The sequence below is a fragment of the Artemia franciscana genome, chromosome 8, assembly GCF_032884065.1.
Source record: "Artemia franciscana chromosome 8, ASM3288406v1, whole genome shotgun sequence".
NCBI lineage: Eukaryota > Metazoa > Arthropoda > Branchiopoda > Anostraca > Artemiidae > Artemia > Artemia franciscana.
The window spans coordinates 20,109,392-20,133,585 of NC_088870.1; the positions used below are offsets into that span (position 1 = coordinate 20,109,392).

At 31.8% G+C, this 24,194-nt stretch overlaps 2 pseudogenes across 1 annotated transcript; both read right to left on the reverse strand.

Annotated features, from left to right (window-relative positions):
• Positions 1-13,998: 13,998 nt before the first annotated feature.
• On the reverse strand, positions 13,999-14,956 carry LOC136030111 (ATP synthase subunit a-like; annotated as a pseudogene).
• A 745-nt stretch (positions 14,957-15,701) lies between these two features.
• On the reverse strand, positions 15,702-17,406 carry LOC136030110 (cytochrome c oxidase subunit 1-like; annotated as a pseudogene). Its single transcript, XR_010618184.1, has one exon. The product of XR_010618184.1 is annotated as a cytochrome c oxidase subunit 1-like (transcript).
• Between the last annotated feature and the right edge of the window lie 6,788 nt (positions 17,407-24,194).

Here is a 24,194-nt window from a genome sequence, read left to right on the forward strand (position 1 = left end):
GTGAAAAAGTCTTTTCTAAAATGACGTCTTACATATGACTCATAGAAATAGTAGATAGACTAGCTAGAATTAAACTTTCACTGTTCTATCTACTATTGATATCTATTTATTGAATAGTGAAAAAGTCTTTTCTAAAATGACGTCTTGCATATGACTCATAGAAATAGTAGATAGACTAGCTAGAATCAAACTTTCACTGTTCTATCTACTATTGATATCTATTTATTGAATAGTGAAAAAGTCTTTTCTAAAATGACGTCTTGCATATGACTCATAGAAATAGTAGATAGACTAGCTAGAATCAAACTTTCACTGTTCTATCTACTATTGATATCTATTTATTGAATAGTGAAAAAGTCTTTTCTAAAATGACGTCTTGCATATGACTCATAGAAATAGTAGATAGACTAGCTAGAATCAAACTTTCACTGTTCTATCTACTATTGATATCTATTTATTGAATAGTGAAAAAGTCTTTTCTAAAATGACGTCTTGCATATGACTCATAGAAATAGTAGATAGACTAGCTAGAATCAAACTTTCACTGTTCTATCTACTATTGATATCTATTTATTGAATAGTGAAAAAGTCTTTTCTAAAATGACGTCTTGCATATGACTCATAGAAATAGTAGATAGACTAGCTAGAATCAAACTTTCACTGTTCTATCTACTATTGATATCTATTTATTGAATAGTGAAAAAGTCTTTTCTAAAATGACGTCTTGCATATGACTCATAGAAATAGTAGATAGACTAGCTAGAATCAAACTTTCACTGTTCTATCTACTATTGATATCTATTTATTGAATAGTGAAAAAGTCTTTTCTAAAATGACGTCTTGCATATGACTCATAGAAATAGTAGATAGACTAGCTAGAATCAAACTTTCACTGTTCTATCTACTATTGATATCTATTTATTGAATAGTGAAAAAGTCTTTTCTAAAATGACGTCTTGCATATGACTCATAGAAATAGTAGATAGACTAGCTAGAATCAAACTTTCACTGTTCTATCTACTATTGATATCTATTTATTGAATAGTGAAAAAGTCTTTTCTAAAATGACGTCTTGCATATGACTCATAGAAATAGTAGATAGACTAGCTAGAATCAAACTTTCACTGTTCTATCTACTATTGATATCTATTTATTGAATAGTGAAAAAGTCTTTTCTAAAATGACGTCTTGCATATGACTCATAGAAATAGTAGATAGACTAGCTAGAATCAAACTTTCACTGTTCTATCTACTATTGATATCTATTTATTGAATAGTGAAAAAGTCTTTTCTAAAATGACGTCTTGCATATGACTCATAGAAATAGTAGATAGACTAGCTAGAATCAAACTTTCACTGTTCTATCTACTATTGATATCTATTTATTGAATAGTGAAAAAGTCTTTTCTAAAATGACGTCTTGCATATGACTCATAGAAATAGTAGATAGACTAGCTAGAATCAAACTTTCACTGTTCTATCTACTATTGATATCTATTTATTGAATAGTGAAAAAGTCTTTTCTAAAATGACGTCTTGCATATGACTCATAGAAATAGTAGATAGACTAGCTAGAATCAAACTTTCACTGTTCTATCTACTATTGATATCTATTTATTGAATAGTGAAAAAGTCTTTTCTAAAATGACGTCTTGCATATGACTCATAGAAATAGTAGATAGACTAGCTAGAATCAAACTTTCACTGTTCTATCTACTATTGATATCTATTTATTGAATAGTGAAAAAGTCTTTTCTAAAATGACGTCTTGCATATGACTCATAGAAATAGTAGATAGACTAGCTAGAATCAAACTTTCACTGTTCTATCTACTATTGATATCTATTTATTGAATAGTGAAAAAGTCTTTTCTAAAATGACGTCTTGCATATGACTCATAGAAATAGTAGATAGACTAGCTAGAATCAAACTTTCACTGTTCTATCTACTATTGATATCTATTTATTGAATAGTGAAAAAGTCTTTTCTAAAATGACGTCTTGCATATGACTCATAGAAATAGTAGATAGACTAGCTAGAATCAAACTTTCACTGTTCTATCTACTATTGATATCTATTTATTGAATAGTGAAAAAGTCTTTTCTAAAATGACGTCTTGCATATGACTCATAGAAATAGTAGATAGACTAGCTAGAATCAAACTTTCACTGTTCTATCTACTATTGATATCTATTTATTGAATAGTGAAAAAGTCTTTTCTAAAATGACGTCTTGCATATGACTCATAGAAATAGTAGATAGACTAGCTAGAATCAAACTTTCACTGTTCTATCTACTATTGATATCTATTTATTGAATAGTGAAAAAGTCTTTTCTAAAATGACGTCTTGCATATGACTCATAGAAATAGTAGATAGACTAGCTAGAATCAAACTTTCACTGTTCTATCTACTATTGATATCTATTTATTGAATAGTGAAAAAGTCTTTTCTAAAATGACGTCTTGCATATGACTCATAGAAATAGTAGATAGACTAGCTAGAATCAAACTTTCACTGTTCTATCTACTATTGATATCTATTTATTGAATAGTGAAAAAGTCTTTTCTAAAATGACGTCTTGCATATGACTCATAGAAATAGTAGATAGACTAGCTAGAATCAAACTTTCACTGTTCTATCTACTATTGATATCTATTTATTGAATAGTGAAAAAGTCTTTTCTAAAATGACGTCTTGCATATGACTCATAGAAATAGTAGATAGACTAGCTAGAATCAAACTTTCACTGTTCTATCTACTATTGATATCTATTTATTGAATAGTGAAAAAGTCTTTTCTAAAATGACGTCTTGTATATGACTCATAGAAATAGTAGATAGACTAGCTAGAATCAAACTTTCACTGTTCTATCTACTATTGATATCTATTTATTGAATAGTGAAAAAGTCTTTTCTAAAATGACGTCTTGCATATGACTCATAGAAATAGTAGATAGACTAGCTAGAATCAAACTTTCACTGTTCTATCTACTATTGATATCTATTTATTGAATAGTGAAAAAGTCTTTTCTAAAATGACGTCTTGCATATGACTCATAGAAATAGTAGATAGACTAGCTAGAATCAAACTTTCACTGTTCTATCTACTATTGATATCTATTTATTGAATAGTGAAAAAGTCTTTTCTAAAATGACGTCTTGCATATGACTCATAGAAATAGTAGATAGACTAGCTAGAATCAAACTTTCACTGTTCTATCTACTATTGATATCTATTTATTGAATAGTGAAAAAGTCTTTTCTAAAATGACGTCTTGCATATGACTCATAGAAATAGTAGATAGACTAGCTAGAATCAAACTTTCACTGTTCTATCTACTATTGATATCTATTTATTGAATAGTGAAAAAGTCTTTTCTAAAATGACGTCTTGCATATGACTCATAGAAATAGTAGATAGACTAGCTAAAATCAAACTTTCACTGTTCTATCTACTATTGATATCTATTTATTGAATAGTGAAAAAGTCTTTTCTAAAATGACGTCTTGCATATGACTCATAGAAATAGTAGATAGACTAGCTAGAATCAAACTTTCACTGTTCTATCTACTATTGATATCTATTTATTGAATAGTGAAAAAGTCTTTTCTAAAATGACGTCTTGCATATGACTCATAGAAATAGTAGATAGACTAGCTAGAATCAAACTTTCACTGTTCTATCTACTATTGATATCTATTTATTGAATAGTGAAAAAGTCTTTTCTAAAATGACGTCTTGCATATGACTCATAGAAATAGTAGATAGACTAGCTAGAATCAAACTTTCACTGTTCTATCTACTATTGATATCTATTTATTGAATAGTGAAAAAGTCTTTTCTAAAATGACGTCTTGCATATGACTCATAGAAATAGTAGATAGACTAGCTAAAATCAAACTTTCACTGTTCTATCTACTATTGATATATATTTATTGAATAGTGAAAAAGTCTTTTCTAAAATGACGTCTTGCATATGACTCATAGAAATAGTAGATAGACTAGCTAGAATCAAACTTTCACTGTTCTATCTACTATTGATATCTATTTATTGAATAGTGAAAAAGTCTTTTCTAAAATGACGTCTTGCATATGACTCATAGAAATAGTAGATAGACTAGCTAGAATCAAACTTTCACTGTTCTATCTACTATTGATATCTATTTATTGAATAGTGAAAAAGTCTTTTCTAAAATGACGTCTTGCATATGACTCATAGAAATAGTAGATAGACTAGCTAGAATCAAACTTTCACTGTTCTATCTACTATTGATATCTATTTATTGAATAGTGAAAAAGTCTTTTCTAGAATGACGTCTTGCATATGACTCATAGAAATAGTAGATAGACTAGCTAGAATCAAACTTTCACTGTTCTATCTACTATTGATATCTATTTATTGAATAGTGAAAAAGTCTTTTCTAAAATGACGTCTTGCATATGACTCATAGAAATAGTAGATAGACTAGCTAGAATAAAACTTTCACTGTTCTATCTACTATTGATATCTATTTATTGAATAGTGAAAAAGTCTTTTCTAAAATGACGTCTTGCATATGACTCATAGAAATAGTAGATAGACTAGTTAGAATCAAACTTTCACTGTTCTATCTACTATTGATATCTATTTATTGAATAGTGAAAAAGTCTTTTCTAAAATGACGTCTTGCATATGACTCATAGAAATAGTAGATAGACTAGCTAGAATCAAACTTTCACTGTTCTATCTACTATTGATATCTATTTATTGAATAGTCAAAAAGTCTTTTCTAAAATGACGTCTTGCATATGACTCATAGAAATAGTAGATAGACTAGCTAGAATCAAACTTTCACTGTTCTATCTACTATTGATATCTATTTATTCAATAGTGAAAAAGTCTTTTCTAAAATGACGTCTTGCATATGACTCATAGAAATAGTAGATAGACTAGCTAGAATCAAACTTTCACTGTTCTATCTACTATTGATATCTATTTATTGAATAGTGAAAAAGTCTTTTCTAAAATGACGTCTTGCATATGACTCATAGAAATAGTAGATAGACTAGCTAGAATCAAACTTTCACTGTTCTCTCTACTATTGATATCTATTTATTGAATAGTGAAAAAGTCTTTTCTAAAATGACGTCTTGCATATGACTCATAGAAATAGTAGATAGACTAGCTAGAATCAAACTTTCACTGTTCTATCTACTATTGATATCTATTTATTGAATAGTGAAAAAGTCTTTTCTAAAATGACGTCTTGCATATGACTCATAGAAATAGTAGATAGACTAGCTAGAATCAAACTTTCACTGTTCTATCTACTATTGATATCTATTTATTGAATAGTGAAAAAGTCTTTTCTAAAATGACGTCTTGCATATGACTCATAGAAATAGTAGATAGACTAGCTAGAATCAAACTTTCACTGTTCTATCTACTATTGATATCTATTTATTGAATAGTGAAAAAGTCTTTTCTAAAATGACGTCTTGCATATGACTCATAGAAATAGTAGATAGACTAGCTAGAATCAAACTTTCACTGTTCTATCTACTATTGATATCTATTTATTGAATAGTGAAAAAGTCTTTTCTAAAATGACGTCTTGCATATGACTCATAGAAATAGTAGATAGACTAGCTAGAATCAAACTTTCACTGTTCTATCTACTATTGATATCTATTTATTGAATAGTGAAAAAGTCTTTTCTAAAATGACGTCTTGCATATGACTCATAGAAATAGTAGATAGACTAGCTAGAATCAAACTTTTACTGTTCTATCTACTATTGATATCTATTTATTGAATAGTGAAAAAGTCTTTTCTAAAATGACGTCTTGCATATGACTCATAGAAATAGTAGATAGACTAGCTAGAATCAAACTTTCACTGTTCTATCTACTATTGATATCTATTTATTGAATAGTGAAAAAGTCTTTTCTAAAATGACGTCTTGCATATGACTCATAGAAATAGTAGATAGACTAGCTAGAATCAAACTTTCACTGTTCTATCTACTATTGATATCTATTTATTGAATAGTGAAAAAGTCTTTTCTAAAATGACGTCTTGCATATGACTCATAGAAATAGTAGATAGACTAGCTAGAATCAAACTTTCACTGTTCTATCTACTATTGATATCTATTTATTGAATAGTGAAAAAGTCTTTTCTAAAATGACGTCTTGCATATGACTCATAGAAATAGTAGATAGACTAGCTAGAATCAAACTTTCACTGTTCTATCTACTATTGATATCTATTTATTGAATAGTGAAAAAGTCTTTTCTAAAATGACGTCTTGCATATGACTCATAGAAATAGTAGATAGACTAGCTAGAATCAAACTTTCACTGTTCTATCTACTATTGATATCTATTTATTGAATAGTGAAAAAGTCTTTTCTAAAATGACGTCTTGCATATGACTCATAGAAATAGTAGATAGACTAGCTAGAATCAAACTTTCACTGTTCTATCTACTATTGATATCTATTTATTGAATAGTGAAAAAGTCTTTTCTAAAATGACGTCTTGCATATGACTCATAGAAATAGTAGATAGACTAGCTAGAATCAAACTTTCACTGTTCTATCTACTATTGATATCTATTTATTGAATAGTAAAAAAGTCTTTTCTAAAATGACGTCTTGCATATGACTCATAGAAATAGTAGATAGACTAGCTAGAATCAAACTTTCACTGTTCTATCTACTATTGATATCTATTTATTGAATAGTGAAAAAGTCTTTTCTAAAATGACATCTTGCATATGACTCATAGAAATAGTAGATAGACTAGCTAGAATCAAACTTTCACTGTTCTATCTACTATTGATATCTATTTATTGAATAGTGAAAAAGTCTTTTCTAAAATGACGTCTTGCATATGACTCATAGAAATAGTAGATAGACTAGCTAGAATCAAACTTTCACTGTTCTATCTACTATTGATATCTATTTATTGAATAGTGAAAAAGTCTTTTCTAAAATGACGTCTTGCATATGACTCATAGAAATAGTAGATAGACTAGCTAGAATCAAACTTTCACTGTTCTATCTACTATTGATATCTATTTATTGAATAGTGAAAAAGTCTTTTCTAAAATGACGTCTTGCATATGACTCATAGAAATAGTAGATAGACTAGCTAGAATCAAACTTTCACTGTTCTATCTACTATTGATATCTATTTATTGAATAGTGAAAAAGTCTTTTCTAAAATGACGTCTTGCATATGACTCATAGAAATAGTAGATAGACTAGCTAGAATCAAACTTTCACTGTTCTATCTACTATTGATATCTATTTATTGAATAGTGAAAAAGTCTTTTCTAAAATGACGTCTTGCATATGACTCATAGAAATAGTAGATAGACTAGCTAGAATCAAACTTTCACTGTTCTATCTACTATTGATATCTATTTATTGAATAGTGAAAAAGTCTTTTCTAAAATGACGTCTTGCATATGACTCATAGAAATAGTAGATAGACTAGCTAGAATCAAACTTTCACTGTTCTATCTACTATCGATATCTATTTATTGAATAGTGAAAAAGTCTTTTCTAAAATGACGTCTTGCATATGACTCATAGAAATAGTAGATAGACTAGCTAGAATCAAACTTTCACTGTTCTATCTACTATTGATATCTATTTATTGAATAGTGAAAAAGTCTTTTCTAAAATGACGTCTTGCATATGACTCATAGAAATAGTAGATAGACTAGCTAGAATCAAACTTTCACTGTTCTATCTACTATTGATATCTATTTATTGAATAGTGAAAAAGTCTTTTCTAAAATGACGTCTTGCATATGACTCATAGAAATAGTAGATAGACTAGCTAGAATCAAACTTTCACTGTTCTATCTACTATTGATATCTATTTATTGAATAGTGAAAAAGTCTTTTCTAAAATGACGTCTTGCATATGACTCATAGAAATAGTAGATAGACTAGCTAGAATCAAACTTTCACTGTTCTATCTACTATTGATATCTATTTATTGAATAGTGAAAAAGTCTTTTCTAAAATGACGTCTTGCATATGACTCATAGAAATAGTAGATAGACTAGCTAGAATCAAACTTTCACTGTTCTATCTACTATTGATATCTATTTATTGAATAGTGAAAAAGTCTTTTCTAAAATGACGTCTTGCATATGACTAATAGAAATAGTAAATAGACTAGCTAGAATCAAACTTTCACTGTTCTATCTACTATTGATATCTATTTATTGAATAGTGAAAAAGTCTTTTCTAAAATGACGTCTTGCATATGACTCATAGAAATAGTAGATCGACTAGCTAGAATCAAACTTTCACTGTTCTATCTACTATTGATATCTATTTATTGAATAGTGAAAAAGTCTTTTCTAAAATGACGTCTTGCATATGACTAATAGAAATAGTAGATAGACTAGCTAGAATCAAACTTTCACTGTTCTATCTACTATTGATATCTATTTATTGAATAGTGAAAAAGTCTTTTCTAAAATGACGTCTTGCATATGACTCATAGAAATAGTAGATAGACTAGCTAGAATCAAACTTTCACTGTTCTATCTACTATTGATATCTATTTATTGAATAGTGAAAAAATCTTTTCTAAAATGACGTCTTGCATATGACTCATAGAAATAGTAGATAGACTAGCTAGAATCAAACTTTCACTGTTCTATCTACTATTGATATCTATTTATTGAATAGTGAAAAAGTCTTTTCTAAAATGACGTCTTGCATATGACTCATAGAAATAGTAGATAGACTAGCTAGAATCAAACTTTCACTGTTCTATCTACTATTGATATCTATTTATTGAATAGTGAAAAAGTCTTTTCTAAAATGACGTCTTGCATATGACTCATAGAAATAGTAGATAAACTAGCTAGAATCAAACTTTCACTGTTCTATCTACTATTGATATCTATTTATTGAATAGTGAAAAAGTCTTTTCTAAAATGACGTCTTGCATATGACTCATAGAAATAGTAGATAGACTAGCTAGAATCAAACTTTCACTGTTCTATCTACTATTGATATCTATTTATTGAATAGTGAAAAAGTCTTTTCTAAAATGACTTCTTGCATATGACTCATAGAAATAGTAGATAGACTAGCTAGAATCAAACTTTCACTGTTCTATCTACTATTGATATCTATTTATTGAATAGTGAAAAAGTCTTTTCTAAAATGACGTCTTGCATATGACTCATAGAAATAGTAGATAGACTAGCTAGAATCAAACTTTCACTGTTCTATCTACTATTGATATCTATTTATTGAATAGTGAAAAAGTCTTTTCTAAAATGACGTCTTGCATATGACTCATAGAAATAGTAGATAGACTAGCTAGAATCAAACTTTCACTGTTCTATCTACTATTGATATCTATTTATTGAATAGTGAAAAAGTCTTTTCTAAAATGACGTCTTGCATATGACTCATAGAAATAGTAGATAGACTAGCTAGAATCAAACTTTCACTGTTCTGTCTACTATTGATATCTATTTATTGAATAGTGAAAAAGTCTTTTCTAAAATGACGTCTTGCATATGACTCATAGAAATAGTAGACAGACTAGCTAGAATCAAACTTTCACTGTTCTATCTACTATTGATATCTATTTATTGAATAGTGAAAAAGTCTTTTCTAAAATGACGTCTTGCATATGACTCATAGAAATAGTAGATAGACTAGCTAGAATCAAACTTTCACTGTTCTATCTACTATTGATATCTATTTATTGAATAGTGAAAAAGTCTTTTCTAAAATGACGTCTTGCATATGACTCATAGAAATAGTAGATAGACTAGCTAGAATCAAACTTTCACTGTTCTATCTACTATTGATATCTATTTATTGAATAGTGAAAAAGTCTTTTCTAAAATGACGTCTTGCATATGACTCATAGAAATAGTAGATAGACTAGCTAGAATCAAACTTTCACTGTTCTATCTACTATTGATATCTATTTATTGAATAGTGAAAAAGTCTTTTCTAAAATGACGTCTTGCATATGACTCATAGAAATAGTAGATAGACTAGCTAGAATCAAACTTTGACTGTTCTATCTACTATTGATATCTATTTATTGAATAGTGAAAAAGTCTTTTCTAAAATGACGTCTTGCATATGACTCATAGAAATAGTAGATAGACTAGCTAGAATCAAACTTTCACTGTTCTATCTACTATTGATATCTATTTATTGAATAGTGAAAAAGTCTTTTCTAAAATGACGTCTTGCATATGACTCATAGAAATAGTAGATAGACTAGCTAGAATCAAACTTTCACTGTTCTATCTACTATTGATATCTATTTATTGAATAGTGAAAAAGTCTTTTCTAAAATGACGTCTTGCATATGACTCATAGAAATAGTAGATAGACTAGCTAGAATCAAACTTTCACTGTTCTATCTACTATTGATATCTATTTATTGAATAGTGAAAAAGTCTTTTCTAAAATGACGTCTTGCATATGACTCATAGAAATAGTAGATAGACTAGCTAGAGTCAAACTTTCACTGTTCTATCTACTATTGATATCTATTTATTGAATAGTGAAAAAGTCTTTTCTAAAATGACGTCTTGCATATGACTCATAGAAATAGTAGATAGACTAGCTAGAATCAAACTTTCACTGTTCTATCTACTATTGATATCTATTTATTGAATAGTGAAAAAGTCTTTTCTAAAATGACGTCTTGCATATGACTCATAGAAATAGTAGATAGACTAGCTAGAATCAAACTTTCACTGTTCTATCTACTATTGATATCTATTTATTGAATAGTGAAAAAGTCTTTTCTAAAATGACGTCTTGCATATGACTCATAGAAATAGTAGATAGACTAGCTAGAATCAAACTTTCACTGTTCTATCTACTATTGATATCTATTTATTGAATAGTGAAAAAGTCTTTTCTAAAATGACGTCTTGCATATGACTCATAGAAATAGTAGATAGACTAGCTAGAATCAAACTTTCACTGTTCTATCTACTATTGATATCTATTTATTGAATAGTGAAAAAGTCTTTTCTAAAATGACGTCTTGCATATGACTCATAGAAATTGTAGATAGACTAGCTAGAATCAAACTTTCACTGTTCTATCTACTATTGATATCTATTTATTGAATAGTGAAAAAGTCTTTTCTAAAATGACGTCTTGCATATGACTCATAGAAATAGTAGATAGACTAGCTAAAATCAACGTCATTTTAGAAAAGACTTTTTCACTATTCAATAAATAGATATCAATAGTAGATAGAACAGTGAAAGTTTGATTCTAGCTAGTCTATCTACTATTTCTATGAGTCATATGCAAGACGTCATTTTAGAAAAGACTTTTTCACTATTCAATAAATAGATATCAATAGTAGATAGAACAGTGAAAGTTTGATTCTAGCTAGTCTATCTACTATTTCTATGAGTCATATGCAAGACGTCATTTTAGAAAAGACTTTTTCACTATTCAATAAATAGATATCAATAGTAGATAGAACAGTGAAAGTTTGATTCTAGCTAGTCTATCTACTATTTCTATGAGTCATATGCAAGACGTCATTTTAGAAAAGACTTTTTCACTATTCAATAAATAGATATCAATAGTAGATAGAACAGTGAAAGTTTGATTCTAGCTAGTCTATCTACTATTTCTATGAGTCATATGCAAGACGTCATTTTAGAAAAGACTTTTTCACTATTCAATAAATAGATATCAATAGTAGATAGAACAGTGAAAGTTTGATTCTAGCTAGTCTATCTACAATTTCTATGAGTCATATGCAAGACGTCATTTTAGAAAAGACTTTTTCACTATTCAATAAATAGATATCAATAGTAGATAGAACAGTGAAAGTTTGATTCTAGCTAGTCTATCTACTATTTCTATGAGTCATATGCAAGACGTCATTTTAGAAAAGACTTTTTCACTATTCAATAAATAGATATCAATAGTAGATAGAACAGTGAAAGTTTGATTCTAGCTAGTCTATCTACTATTTCTATGAGTCATATGCAAGACGTCATTTTAGAAAAGACTTTTTCACTATTCAATAAATAGATATCAATAGTAGATAGAACAGTGAAAGTTTGATTCTAGCTAGTCTATCTACTATTTCTATGAGTCATATGCAAGACGTCATTTTAGAAAAGACTTTTTCACTATTCAATAAATAGATATCAATAGTAGATAGAACAGTGAAAGTTTGATTCTAGCTAGTCTATCTACTATTTCTATGAGTCATATGCAAGACGTCATTTTAGAAAAGACTTTTTCACTATTCAATAAATAGATATCAATAGTAGATAGAACAGTGAAAGTTTGATTCTAGCTAGTCTATCTACTATTTCTATGAGTCATATGCAAGACGTCATTTTAGAAAAGACTTTTTCACTATTCAATAAATAGATATCAATAGTAGATAGAACAGTGAAAGTTTGATTCTAGCTAGTCTATCTACTATTTCTATGAGTCATATGCAAGACTATTCAACTATTCATATGCAAGACTTTTCACTATTCAATAAATAGATATCAATAGTAGATAGAACAGTGAAAGTTTGATTCTAGCTAGTCTATCTACTATTTCTATGAGTCATATGCAAGACGTCATTTTAGAAAAGACTCTATGAGTCATATGCAAGACGTCATTTTAGAAAAGACTTTTTCACTATTCAATAAATAGATATCAATAGTAGATAGAACAGTGAAAGTTTGATTCTAGCTAGTATATCTACTATTTCTATGAGTCATATGCAAGACGTCATTTTAGAAAAGACTTTTTCACTATTCAATAAATAGATATCAATAGTAGATAGAACAGTGAAAGTTTGATTCTAGCTAGTCTATCTACTATTTCTATGAGTCATATGCATATGCAACAAGGATGAAAGTAAAGAAGATAATCAGGTAGGTTGTCGGTCAAGATATATTCAAATATACTATAGGTAAGAGTAAAGTAATCTCTATATCAAAAATAAGAAAAATTAGAGTAATAACAAAGAACCGAATAGAAAAGGGGGTACGAGAGGAATTCAAAGGATCGAATCCGCATTCAAATGGTGAACTCTTTTCGCGATCCAGAGAGACTTTCTTATTCACAAACACTCCGAGGGTTAATATAATAAAAACAAGCATAAAAATTCTTAATAAAATTAAAATAATTATCTTTCCCTAACAGGATCTCTTGATTGGAAGTCAAGTATAATATTTATACTAGAAAGATCCTATTCACCCCATCAGTAGATAGAAAGATAGAGAAACAATCAGACAACATCAACAAAGTGTCAATATTAAGCTGCAGCTTCAAACCCGAAATGATGTTGGGGAGAAAAGTAGCACTTAGCGTGACGTAAGATACAAATTATAAGAAAAATAGTACCAATAAGTACATGTAAACCATGAAAACCTGTCGCTAAAAAGAATATAGACCCATAGATTCTATCCGCAATAGTAAATGAGGCTTCTATGTATTCCAACCCTTGAAGAAATGAGAAATATAACCCCAGCAATACAGTAAATAGAAGCCCCTGAAGGCATTGATCAAAATTATTTTCTATTAAGGCATGGTGGGCTCAAGTTACCGTAACTCCTGAAGCCAGCAGAATACTTGTATTAAGCAGGGGCACTTGAAATGGATTAAAACTTTCCACTCCGACCGGGGGTCATAAGGCCCCAACTTCAATATTTGGCGACAAACTTCTGTGAAAATATGCCCAAAAGAAAGAGACAAAAAAGAAAACTTCAGAGATAATAAATAGGATTATTCCCCATCGCAACCCAAATCCTACCTTCGTTGAATGTATTCCTTGAAAAGTAGCTTCTCGTGATACGTCTCGTCATCATTGATACGAAACAAATATGATTGTTATTAATCCTGTAAAAAATAGCATTCTATCAAATGAATGAAACCATTTGACAAGTCCAGAAGTTATTGCAAAAGCTCCTATTCCGGTAGCTAGGGGTCAAGGTCTAATATTAACCAAATGATACGGGTGATTTAATTGATTCATTATTCTCTTGCATAGAGAGTCATTAGAGTCATAAAAACATAAGATTGAATAATAGCTACAGAGAATTCCAACATTAATAGGATAATCTGTGAAAATACTACAATTGAAGTAACATATAAATTTTCCAGGGTACCTTGAGCCCCTAAAAGAGTCAATAGGAGATGGCCGGCAATTATATTAGCCGCAAGACGGACAGAGAGTGTAATAGGCCGAATCATATTTCTAATGATTTCAATTAATACCATGAAAGGTATTAAAGGTACCGGCGTTCCTAAAGGTACAAGATGGGCTAAAGCATTCGTTGTCTCCTTAATCCAAGTATATAGAATAAAAGAGATCCACAGAGGAACTGCTAGTCTTAAGGTAACTGCTAAATGTCTAGTAGCGGTAAAAATATAAGGGAATAGACCGATAAAACTATTAAATAAAATAAATAAGAAAAGGGCAATAACTAGAATATTGGCACCAAATCTTGCTGGGCCTATAAGGAGGGATATCTCCCGATTTAATCCCATTAAAACTCTCTTAGCCAAAAATTGAGGTCGCGAAGGAATCAATCAGAAAGATATTACTATAAACAAAAGTGGGATTAGTATTCTTAATCAGTTGGATAAAAAAGAGGAAGTCGGATCAAATACTGAAAAAAGGTTCGCTATCATTTTCAATTTAAGTAAACAGTTCGATCAGAGAAGCCTTTAGCAGAAGAAACCGAACGGGGTTGATAAAGGAAAAATACCATAGTTATAATAGCTCATAGTAAAGCTATAGAGACAAGGAAAACCATAATTCAAGGAAGTGGTATCATTTGAGGAATAAGAGACTGCCATCGGCTTCTTAAAGTTGACAACCTTATATTTATTAATAAACTAAGTCTCTGTACCACAGGGGGTAATTACCATAAGAGAGCTTAAGAGGCTACCGCTTGACTTTCAGCCACCCTATGAAATTTGTAACTCAAGTCACTTTAGAAAGTCTCTCTCTCCAACAGCTTCAATCACAATAGGTATAAAACTATGTCCAGATCCACAAATTTCGGAACATTGTCCATAAAATACTCCGGGTATATTCACTAGAAGTCTGGACTGATTAAGCCGGCCTGGGACCGCATCCATCTTAATACCTAGAGATGGCACAGCTCATGAGTGTAGAACGTCATCTGAAGTAATCATCAGACGGATAGCTTGATTATAGGGCACTGGCATACGATTGTCTACATCAAGTAAACGATATATACCGGTAGAAAGTTCATTTGAAGGGATTATGTATGAATCAAATTGAATATCGTCAAAATCAGAGTATTCATAGGATCAGTATCACTGATGCCCCGTTACTTTAATAGTCAAGGCAGGGTTATGAATTTCATCAATTAAATAGAGAAGACGAATAGAAGGAAGAGCAATAGCTACTAAAATAATAGCAGGAATAACGGTTCAAACCGTCTCGATTGCCTGGCCATCAAGTAGATAACGATGGAGAAATTTATTAGAAAACAATGCAGCTAAGAAAAAGCCTACAAGAGAAGTAATTAAGATTACCACTAGTAAAGCATGGTCATGGAAAAAAATAAGTTGTTCTATGAGAGGTGAATTCCCATTTTGTAAACCTAGTTGGAATCATTGAGACACTTTTAAAGGGGGTACCCATCTTTGGAGTTTAAATCCAATGCATATATGTTTCTGCCACTTTAAAATGTAGAGATTATAGTAATTTCTTCATAGGAGTGATCGGCAGGCGGATGGGGATGATTTCATTCCACACTTGATCTTAAATTAAGTGAAAAAATATTAATTCGTTTAGCGATCATGGCCTCTCAAATACAAAAAATAAATATTAATGTAGCAATTATAGATATAACTCTCCCTAATGAAGAAATTACATTTCATGAAGCATATGTATCTGGATAATCTGCGTAACGACGTGGTATTCCAGCGAGACCTAAGAAATGTTGAGGGAAAAAAGTTAAGTTTACTCCTAAAAATATAATAAAGAAATGTACCTTAAGAAGAAACTGATTCATTCTTAATCCAGTCATTAGAGGAAATCAATGTACAAATCCTGCTATGATAGCAAAGACAGCACCCATTGATAAAACATAGTGGAAATGGGCAACTACATAATAAGTATCATGGAGAACAATATCAATTCTACAGTTCGATAGGACAACTCCTGTAAGCCCTCCCACAGTAAACAAAAATACAAATCCTAGGGCCCACAACATAGATGGAGTTATAGTAAGTCGTGTCCCGTGTAAAGTTCCGATTCATATAAAAATCTTAATTCCCGTAGGAATTGCAATAATCATAGTTGCAGCAGTAAAATAAGCTCGAGTGTCCACGTCCATTCCCACAGTAAATATATGATGAGCCCAGACAACAAAACCAAGAATACCAATTGCAAGTATAGCATAAATCATACCTAATGTACCGAATGCTTCCTTCTTACCTCTTTCTTGGCTAATAATGTGGGAAACTATCCCGAATCCAGGTAAAATTAAAATATACACTTCAGGATGGCCGAAAAATCAAAATAAATGTTGATAAAGGATGGGATCCCCACCACCTGCGGGGTCGAAGAAAGAAGTATTTAAGTTACGATCAGTTAACAGTATAGTAATAGCCCCCGCTAGGACTGGAAGTGATAAAAGGAGAAGAACGGCGGTGATTCCCACTGCTCAAACGAAGAGAGGTATACGGTCAATAGATATTGACTGAGGTCGTATATTAATGATAGTAGTAATAAAATTTACAGCCCCTAAGATAGAGGAGACTCCAGTTAAATGAAGCGAGAAAATAGCTAAATCTACAGAAGGTCCGACATGGGCAATGGCTGAGGATAGAGGGGGATAAACTGTTCATCCAGTTCCTGCACCTCTCTCAACTATAGATCTGGCCAAGAGAAGAGTCAAGGATGGTGGAAGTATTCAAAATCTTAAATTATTTAACCGGGGAAATGCTATATCCGGGGCCCCCAATATAATGGGTACTAGCCAGTTACCAAATCCCCCAATCAAGATTGGTATAACCATGAAAAAAATTATAATAAATGCATGAGCTGTCACAATAACATTATATACTTGTTCATCGCCAATCAGGGAACCTGGTTGACCCAACTCTGCTCGAATGAGCATTCTTAAAGAAGTCCCAACTATACCTGCTCAAGCCCCAAAAATAAAGTATAAAGTTCCAATATCCTTGTGATTTGTAGAATAAAATCAACGTTGCATAAGTAAAGTGGCCGATTATAGGTGCTAAATTGTAAATTTAGTTAAGGATTATTCCCTTTACTATGATTAATTTACGGCTCAGTAGTTTAAAAAAAAATACAAGATTGCAAATCTTGAGTTGTTTCTAACCCGGGCCTAATTAACTAAAAATTATTTTATTGTAAGCAGGTGATGTATATATAAGTGTTCTGTGCACGTAAGATTTTGATTCTTAAAGAGAAATTTACATTTCATATATAATAAGAAGAGATGAGGTGTCTGATAAAAAGGATTACGTTGATACTGTAATTATGTAGATAATACCCTCATCTATATTAAATTAAATTATTAAAGCTTAAGAACATCTTATTTCCAGCTTTGAAGGCTGGTAGTTTAATTAACTTAAAGCTTTACAAAAAGAATAGAGGAAGAAAAATATTAAACCCTATTGATAGAATACCCGGGATCTCTATTTTCTTAGACTTTACCTCTGAGGGAAATAAAAGAGATCTCATAGCAATCTTAAAATAAAAATAGACTGAGAAACATGAAGACACAACAAGGGCTAACACAAGAAGGGGGGATAAAATATTTATTTCCAGAGATATCCATTTAATAAAAAATCCCAGGAATGGTGGTAACCCGGCTAAAGAGAGAAGATTAAATGAAATCGAAGCTTTATAAATTAATCTAGCATTACTATTTATTTGGGCGAGGGAGTACGTACCCCTTTGCTGTAATAAAATTACCACAAAATATAGAATAGCCAAGTAAGTCATATAATAAACTAATATCAAGAAAAATCTACTTATATTAACTATTAGTCAAGATAGATGTCTAATGGGAGAAAACGCTATAACCAGCCGAAGGTTGGATTGGTTAATCCCACCTAATCCACCAATAAATGCTCTAATAAAAATGAAAAAAGAATTTGTGAATTGTAGTATAGCCAGTCCAAGAAGAGGTCCAATTTTCTGAAAAGTTATTAAAAGGGATAAAACCTTTCATGATATAGATTTAGAAATACTTACTAATCATATATGGAACGGGGCCGCACCAATCTTAATTAATAGGGCAAAAGGAATTAAGAATGAAAAGGATTGATTCAGAATACTCGCTAAAAAGATGACTGAGGCTACTGACTGGATTAAAAAATATTTTAATCTATTTTCTTTTCTTTCTTCAATTATGATAGGGATAAAGCTTAAAGAATTTATTTCTATTCTAAGCCACAAACCTAACCAAGAGTGGGAGGACACTATAAGAATATAGGAAAAAAATAGGCATAATCACTTAATCATTTAAAGAGAGATTACTCTATCATTGGGGTATGAGCCCAGTAGCTTAATTTAGCTTACTCTTTAATACCTCTGGGAGAGAAGAACCCCCCCCCCCCCCCGAGCTTATGCTTCAAATTGAAGCGTAACGAGGGAGGGAGTTCTTCTCTCAGGTTAATCTAAATAAAATAACTTTATCCTTTTTTAACAGTAGACAATATCAGACTTTCATCAAACACACAATTCTTTCTTTAATTAGCTATTATGTTTATACCCTACACTAGGAGCAGGATTAGATTCTTGATATTCATCTCAAAAAAGATAAAATTATCGGTTCCTCAATTTATTGGAGAGATCAACTTATATTGAGTTATCTCCTGTAAGGAGATAATCCAGATTGCTGTCGTTCTCTCTTGCTGAAATAGAATAAAATTATTTATTTTACACTTTTTGAAGAAAAATTTGGGGTGGGCCAATTTGCTTTTTTACGGGACTAAAGGTAAGATCTCGAAAAAGGCTGTTTTGAGGTGAATATCAAGAATCTTAGCATTAAACGTGTAAACGGGGTCACAAAATTCCCTAAACGCAAACTTTAAGCTGATTTTTAACGATTTTACGGGTTTTTTAATTTTTAATTTGAAACAATTTGACCTATATAGAACGTCATTATAATGATATAAAATAAAACAAACAATATTTTATTACAGTTACATTTAATTAGATATAAACTTATCCGTAGTATTTTTTCCGTGTCCTAACACTTAGTGTTAGGACAAAAAATACTACAAATAAGTTTATAACTTTATTAAATTTTTAAACCCTCTTAAGAGGGATGTATTAGATGAGATAATGATTTTATTTATCCTGGAACACCAAATCTTCCAGGATAAATATAAATCAATATCTCTAGGTTATTATAGAAACCCTCTTAAGAGGGTTTAAATAAAATTTAATATTATATAAATGATATAAATAACGTACATTCACCGCTCTTTTATTATTCTAATAAAAGAGCGGTGAATGTACTATACAGAACGTTATATAAACTAACATTAAATTATGTGTATGTACGTAGGCTTGACTCTTTAACAAGGCCCCTCCTCAGACATGTAGGTCTGTGCCTACATGTCTGAGGGGGGGGGGCCTTGTCCTAGAGGTAGCCTACGTATTTAAACATATTATTTTACCAATCTACATTTCATAAAATACGTTACCATGTACTATATTCCACCATCCGTTCTCTTTTTAAATGGCCGTTAAGTTTAGTTGTTCGTTGCGCGAGGTTGTATAACTAAGTATCATTTATATGGTAATTTTAGGTATTTAGGGGTGGGTTAATCCCCTATTTAACCTTTTTATTTTTTTTTATCATCGTCACAATCATAAATGCGTAAACGCAAGTATTTAAATAAATTTCAATTTTACTCACATTCACACGTAGTCAATAAAAGTTCAATTCTGTTAACTTCATCATTCATAGCCATTTTCACTTATTTCATCGTAATGAGGTAATTATCTAGACAGACAAGATTCAATAACCAAACAAGTAGTCACTTCAAATCATATAATATCCCCAATGTACTAGTTATTCACACTATTTATTTTTTATTTCAGACATCTGCAGCAACGCCTAGAGTATTTTCTACATTTAAATAAGGTTATCGAGGAGATATTTCACTCTTTACGGCGGCTAGATAATGGGTTTCGGTCGCTCGCTGGGGTGACTGCTTTCAATGACCTTATACATCTGATCTCCCATTACTCGTAGTCACAAACTCCATTCTTAAACACACTCAAATCAGTAAATAACTCTCATCCTACTTCTTTGTCTGTTATTATTATTTTCCGGCACAATATCATTTTTATACTCTATTCAGTCGTTCTCATCCTAGCATCTAGCAGTAAAAGTTTGATTCTAGCTAGTTTATTTACTCTTTCTACGAGTCATATGCAAGATATCATTATAGGTTAGAAGTGCAGTGATTGACATTATTGCCTACTTCTTAGGTATAGCGAACGAAAAGATAGGGGGACCACTTTGTGCCAGCATCCGCGGTCATACAAGGCCCTAGAGCAAATATTTTAGGTGAACAGAGGAGCTTTGGGACAAGTATATTTTAGATCAATAAGGGTGAAATCTGTATTTATTCTCCATTTGTTTGAATAAAGCACTCTTTAGATGGCCAAACAACTAGGATTAGATACCCTATTAGTCCATTTCTAATTAACCTGGGTAGTATTATTTAAACCTAAAGAATTTGGCGGTTTCTAAACTTACTAGAGGAACCTGCCCCATAAACGACAATCCACGAGACAACCGACCCGTTCTTGTAAAACAGCTTATATACCGTCGTTTAGGGGATTAAATAAATAACTGCTCTTAATTGCTTAGGCTAATAAATCAGATCAAGGTGTAGCTTATGTCCGGGAGAGGGTGGGTTACAATAAGAACTTAAACGGAATTTTCATTTTATCATGGAGAAGAAGGTGGATTTAGAAGTAAGGCCTATCAACCTGAAGGAGGCTCTGAGAAATGTACACATCGCCCGTCGCTCTCTTGTCCGAAGAGATAAGTCGTAACAAAGTAGGTATACCGGAAGGTGTATCTTGAAAGAGGGAGGGAGTTTGAATAAACATTTTGCTTACACTAAAAAGATACTCTTGAGAGTGCTCTCTAAATCTTTATTTACAAATTTATTTAAAACAATATTATATTAGTAAAAGAATCGAATTTATTCAAGGTCTAAGTACTGAAAAGGAAAGTCTACTAATTACAAAGAAGTTATTGTTTGTACCTTTTGTATCAGGGTTTATTAAATTTCAATCTTCATTGCTGAATCTCGAAACAAGGTGATCTATATTGGTTAAAGATGATTGTTTCATAAATCTCTTCAAGACCAATATCGTTGTGAAAAATATTTCGTACCTTTATATCTGGTTGGCAGAATACTCCTTTAGGGTACTCCGCAAGGAAGATTTTCTAGGGGACGAGCTCTAGAAAAAATTATATTATAATATCAAGAAAAACATGATTAGGCTTAAAAGTTGCCTCGGTTTAATAACCATTGTTACTAAAATGATAATTTCAAAATAATTAATTAAGACTAGCCGATGCTAATTACATAAATTTAGCAATCACAATGATAGAATTAGTAGAACTATAAATGCACTTAACACAATGTTCCTCATAAAATCCCAAAGGAATTCGGCAAAACTCATCTCCGCCTGTTTAACAAAGACATCGCCTCTTAACTTTGGGAGGTCGAGCCTGCCCACTGATGAATTAAAGGGCCGTGGTATACTGACCATGCGAAGGTAGCATAATCATTAGCCTTTTGATTTGAGGCTGGAATGAATGGTTTGACGAGAGATGGTCTGTCTCTTCGATTAAATTGAAGTTAATCTTTAAGTGAAAAAGCTTAAATGTACTTGGAGGGCGATAAGACCCTATAGATCTTTACATTTAATTCTTTTGTCTTGCGGTAGGTAATTAGACAGAGTAAAATAATGTTCGGTTGGGGCGACGGTAAGAACAGAATAAACACTTACAACATAAACACATCAATAAATGACCATTGATCCTTAGATGAATAAAGACCAAGTTACCTTAGGGATAACAGCGTAATTCTTTTTGAGAGTTCAAATCGACAAAAGAGTTTGCGACCTCGATGTTGGTTCAGGGACCCTACTCGGTGCAGCAGCCTAGAGAGGCAGTCTGTTCGACTGTTAAACCCCTACGTGATCTGAGTTCAGACCGGCGTAAGCCAGGTTAGTTTCTACCCCCAAGGCAAATCCACTCATGATAGTACGAAAGGACCTCTTGAGATTTTATGTCAGCTTGGCAGACAAATGCGTTAGATTTAGGATCTATTTATAAGGAGACCTTAGTTGATAGCACTAGCTTAAATGATCTATTTTATTTTTTTACAAGTAGTTATGGTTTTAGTTTCAGTTGCTTTTTTAACACTATTAGAACGAAAGATTTTGGGTTACATTCAGTTGCGTAAGGGTCCGAATAAAGTCGGTTTCCTTGGGATCCTACAGCCTTTTTCTGATGGGGTCAAATTATTTTGTAAGGAAGTCTCACTTCCTCTTATCTCCAATTTCATACCATATCTCGTTGCTCCTGTGTTCAGTTTATTCCTTTCCTTTTTCTTATGAACTCTAGTCCCATTTAAGCATCGGCACTGTTTCTGTTTTTGAGAAAAACAGAAACAGAAAAAAACAGTTAGAAAAAAAACAGAACAGAAACAGAAACAGGTCAAACAAAAACAGGTGATCTGTTTCTGTAATCTATTCTGTTTTTCGAAAAAACAGAAAACAGCTGTTTTTTTTAAAAAAACAGCTGTTTTAACAGCTGTTTTTCCTTTTTTTCCTTACTTCTTCTATTTCTAATAGGAAAGAAAACATCTTCTTGTTAAATCCTTGTAGTCACATACAAAAGATGAGCAACTTCGTGTAATTCAACACACTAGCGTATTTTTAGGGGGGGGGGCGAAATTTGTCATAAAATGTGTCCAATCGGGTGATACCAACGCTATATTCCTTTCAAGCTTAAATGTCATTTATAATTGACAATTTACCCTAGTTGGTCTTAGACCGTTGCTTTAGCGGTAAACCATTGCTCAAAGCATATACCAACACTATATTCACCGCTTAACGCACGGATGCTTTCAAGCTGAGGCTACTTAGACCGCTGCTTGCTAATGTATACCAGACAGACACAGAGTCATCCCATCTAGCTTATGTCCACCGCTTAAGTTAGAGGCTATTTAAACCGTCGCTATAGCGGTAACCCATTGCTCTAAGCAAATACCAACGCTCTATAACGCTCTATGGTTAGACCATTGCTCAAGTGGTAATAACCCTCCGCTACACACATACCAAGGTGTCTAGGTTCACCGCTTAAAGTACGGATGCCTTCAAGCCGTGGCTTGTTGGATCGCTGTTCTAGCGGTAACCCATTGCTCTAAGTAAATACCAACGCTATATTCCTCTTTTATATGGGATTTCATTGAGCCCATGTTTGCCGCTTAAAGCACGAATCCTTAAAGCCGTCAATGGTTAGACCGTTGCTCAAGCGGTAATAGCCATCCGCTACACATATACCAACAGTAGAGACATTGTCATATGGGGTTCCCATCTAGCCTATGTCCACTGTATAGCGTTCAAGCTTCTCTCTCTTTCTCTATCTCTCTCTTTCGCTCAGATTTACCCCGCCGTGAATTAGCATGAGAGGTTGACTCTAGTTGAGCATTGTGGAGTGACATGCATGAGAGGAAAATTTTCAAGTAGTCAACCCGTAGTCAACGGGTTGACTCTATTTTGGCATTGTCAAGGGACATGCATGCACGGAGAGGTGTAGCATAAATGGGAGACAGTCACAACGGCAATCAAAGGGGTAAAATTAACCTTGACTGGGTTGCCCACTTAATTGGACAATCTGTCTTAGCTTTTTTCTACAATTGGCCATGACTTTGACTTTTCCCACAACTATTCCCTTTTTGTTTAAATTCAAAAATCAACGGTATCATGGTATCATGCCCGCTAGATGTGCGTTTCGGTACGGTAGGCACGGGTAGGTATCATGCGTTTCGGTATCATGCCCGCTAGATAGCGCGGAATTTGAAAAAAAATACAGAAAAAAAAAACAGAAAACAGATAAAAAAAAAACAGAAACGGAAAAAAACAGATGAAAAAAAA